This window comes from Haemaphysalis longicornis, unplaced genomic scaffold (assembly GCF_048455015.1).
Source record: "Haemaphysalis longicornis isolate Haplotype H1 unplaced genomic scaffold, Haemaphysalis longicornis Haplotype H1 scaffold_2, whole genome shotgun sequence".
NCBI classification, from domain to species: Eukaryota; Metazoa; Arthropoda; class Arachnida; order Ixodida; family Ixodidae; genus Haemaphysalis; species Haemaphysalis longicornis.
This window is the reverse complement of record NW_027526295.1, coordinates 40,269,962-40,274,166: the sequence shown is the minus strand read 5'-3', so window position 1 is coordinate 40,274,166 and position 4,205 is coordinate 40,269,962. Positions and strand designations below refer to the sequence as shown.

At 51.5% G+C, this 4,205-nt stretch overlaps 1 pseudogene; it reads right to left on the bottom strand.

Moving 5' to 3' along the window:
- Positions 1-207: 207 nt before the first annotated feature.
- Positions 208-3,858, bottom strand: LOC144167918 (uncharacterized; annotated as a pseudogene).
- Between the last annotated feature and the right edge of the window lie 347 nt (positions 3,859-4,205).

Here is a 4,205-nt window from a genome sequence, read left to right as displayed (position 1 = left end):
TTCATGCAACCATGTTTCGGTTAGTACGACTATGTCAGCACTGACATCAGTTATGAAACTCTGAAGTTCGTCGCGCTTCGGTATTAGGCTTCGTGCGTTAGTAAATGCGATGTTCATATCTACAAATGCTATGGGACGTGGACGCGTGTTACACGAGGTGGAATGCTTAGAAACCTGTCACGTGCTGCCATCTGATAGGATATCTGATTAGTTAGTTTCCAACGTATTGGTGGGCAAGTTACTGAATTCGTTCACGCTGTCAGTTTTGGGGTCGTACAAATAAGATTTGTTACCGACGCTTAGCTTGTCTACCCTCAGCTTGAATACGCACTTTTGTGGTCGAATGAACTTTAGCAACTTCGCACGCGCTATGCGGGTGGCTGCAGCAAAGTCCTTTCTCACGGCGAAGGTTGTTTCTTTTAGATTAGGTCCACAGCTTAAGATCTTTTCTTTAGTTTTGAAGTGAGCTAATTTTATTACAATTGGGCGTTTTTTATCAGCTGAAAATTTTCCAATTCGATGAGCGCGCTCAATGGAATTTGGTTCAAGCGTAATTCCGAGATGGTCGGTGCAGAATTTTATGACGTTGTGCTCTGACTCATCCCATGTTTCCTTTGCCGAGTCTTCAATTCCCAGGAATAGAAGATTGTTACGGCATAGCCGATTATTGGCGTCGGTATTAGCAGCTTTTAAAGTTTCAATTTCACGTTTGATACTAACTGCGTCATGTGGTGCGGTGTTCAGGGATGGTTCGGTTTGGGCTGATTCTAGAAGTGAGATTCGGTTTGTTAGTGTTGAAAGAACTGTTTCATGGTTAGTTTGCACTGCCTTGAGCTGGTTAATGTCTGCACGGATGGCTAGGATCGTTTCATCGAGCTGCTTGATAGCGGCAGACACGGATTCTATCTGAGCTTTGGTTGGGCCGGGGTTTAGCTCCACATCGCTGGACAGCAGTAACATTAACTCTGATAACAATTGCAAGGTGAAAGCATCACAACACTGGCAAAGCAAGTTTCGCAACTTGAAGTCGCAGGGGCACGACACCGCTATAAGAAAGTAGTTGTTGGTACTGTATTGTTTAGAACGGCTAAGGTAACCAACCTGGAATGTCAGGAGTGGCGTGACCAATCTGCGCCAAGCGGTGTCGTGTCCCGGCAGTTCGTTGAAGATTGGGCGGTTAAGTATGATGCGCTCGTCCCACGTGACCGGTGTCGTCGATGAAGTGAAGAGTTGCCAGGCGAAGTTCTTGGCGCGGCTGGTGTCGGCGGGCAGGTGACGGGTAAAGGGTTCGGGCGTTGATCGAGGCTCCAAGTGGTTGCTGTCGGCTCGAGTAGGTCCCCCGGAGGTGACCAAGCGTGGCCGCAAACTCGCCAGGTATCAGCAACCCAGCAAGCCAGGATCTGGAATGTCAGGAGTGGCGTGACCATTCTGCGCCAAGGGGTGTCGTGCCCCGGCAGTTCGGTGAAGATTGGGCGGTTAAGTATGATGCGCTCGTCCCACGTGACCGGTGACGTCGATGAAGTGAAGAGTTGCCAGACGAACTTCTTGGCGCGGGCTGGTGTCGGCGGGCAGAGGACGGGCGTGGCCTCCGCGATCGGCTGCCGGTGGCGCGCCGTTGCTCCGGCCGTTCCAATCGCCCGGAGAGAGCGTAATTCCGAAAAGGCCGTTTCGCCGTTTCCCGCCGCACCGCGGCGCGCTTAGCCTAAGGTCGCTTTCCGTGGCGCAGGCGGGCGCACAGGAGGAAAACTCGGCCTTCACAGCCTGTGTGAGACGTATAATCGAAAATTACAACCGCTCATCAATGCAGTAGATAGAAGTAGTTACAGGTGCCCTTAATTACTAGCCGTTTAATTTTTGACGTGGACTGGGGCCGCTGTGAAGCGTAAGTGAATTCATTGCACATCAGTAACTTTTATTTTTGTTGTCGCGCATATTTAAAAAGATAAGGATTTATTTTTGGAAAACTTGTATTTGTTATTTTAGTACGTGAAAGAGCGCGTGATACAAAGAAAGAGCGCAGTGCATTGATTTGTTTTTTGTGAGTACCAACGATATCACTTTTATTGTTTGCATTCATTCAAGAGAAAAATTGTCAAGTGAAGTGTAATCTTTCACGGCGCATAGGTGTCTTACAAAGCGTTGTTCTGATCCAGTGTTGGGTAAGACAAACTTCCTTCAATGCTTTCGTTGAAGTTGCCTGGCTGGAACTGGGTCAATTTTTTTATTTATTATGAGGTTTAAAGCGTCGACGCTACATAAGCGATGAGGCGCGCTGTAGTAGAGGACTCCGGATAGCGGTGTGTATTGCACGCCAGAAAAACTTGTAAATTTCACTCACAGCAAATAATGAGGCAGCGATATTGCGGTAGCTACGTAAGACCACTAAGCACACCTGGAACATCTACGTCATAGTAAACCAAGACTCAAGAAAAATTGTCGCTTCGTACACGCGGTCGCTTCGTTCATGCGGAAGACAAGCCTAGAGCTCTCGACTATTGCAATCACCTGCCTATAAAAAAACTCGAGCGCTTATCAGTACTACGCTGCTCTCTCTCTCTCTCTCTCCCTCACACATACACGCGCACACACACATTCACACGTGCGCGCGCACTTGCGAACATACACGCACACATTAACACGCGCCGCCAACCCATCCACATACGCACGCACGCACACGCGCGCACCTTCACACACACACATGAACACGCGCCGCGAACCCATCCACATACGCACGCACACGCGCGCGCACGTGCGAACCTACACCCACATACACACATTGACACGCGCCGCGAACACACCCAGAAACGCAGGCACACACACACGCATGCACACACGCGCGCGCACATGCGAACCTACACACACACACATAAACACGCGCCGCGAACCCACCCACATACGCATGCACACACCCGCACGCCACACACGCGCACGAACCCCCACGCACACACACACGTAACATGCACGCGTGCGCACGCGACCTCACACGCAAGCACACGCGCCGTGTGCTTGCGTGTCCCGCGCACGGAATGCAAGCACACGAAATGCGAAAAGAGTTGGGGCTGCCTCATTCGACTTACACGTAACCAAACCGGCTGCATGCAAAACGAACATGTGCCTTTTAAACAACGTACGTAGCTTAACTTTGTACTGCTTGCAGGAACGAGTGAAAACACATCGAGCGCATACTCAAGGTTTGTCTGCAGTGAAAACTCGACAACGAAGACTGACGAACACCTGAAATCGCAGGCAGTTTCGGTCAGATGAGCCTCGCTTCAACCTTAGGCTAACGGCGCCGCCTCGCGGCGTGTGTCGGAGCTAGCCAAATTACAAGTTTTTGCTGGGGGACGCGCCGAATGGGACGGCCGGAGCAACGGCGCGCCGCCGGCAGCCGATCGCGGAGGCCACGGGACGGGTAAAGGGTTCGGGGTTGATCGATGCTCCAAGTGGTTGCTGTCGGCTCGAGTAGGTCCCCCGGAGGTGACCAAGCGTGGCCGCCAACTCGCCAGGTATCAGCAACCCAGCAAGCCAGGATCTTGAATGTCAGGAGTGGCGTGACCATTCTGCGCCAAGCGGTGTCGTGCCCCGGCAGTTCGGTGAAGATTAGGCGGTTAAGTATGATGCGCTCGTCCCACGTGACCGGTGACGTCGATGAAGTGAAGAGTTGCCAGGCGAAGTTCTTGGCGCGGGCTGGTGTCGGCGGGCAGAGGACGGGTAAAGGGTTCGGGGTTGATCGATGCTCCAAGTGGTTGCTGTCGGCTCGAGTAGGTCCCCCGGAGGTGACCAAGCGTGGCCGCCAATTCGCCAGGTATCAGCAACCCAGCAAGCCAGGATCTGGAATGTCAGGAGTGGCGTGACCATTCTGCGCCAAGCGGTGTCGTTCATTTCAAGTTCAAGCCAAAATATTCATTTACCGTTTATTCGTGTGTTTTATGGCGTCCGCGATGACGTATTCAAAGCAGGGACTTTAAACAATCGGTAGTATGGTAACAAGGACTACAGCAAGCATCGAAACCTGTTTGGCGACGTCCTTTACCGTTCGTCTTCTGAGATGCCGCCATGTTATTGCTGAGGAATTCTGCCCGGGGTCACTTTGTTTTCGACCGGATTTCTACGCGGCTAATCGCTGTTACAGTTGATAGTGGTCGTTTCGCGAAACTTTGATATGCTTTACAACAGAACACCCGAAGACAATGTGACAAATGCCA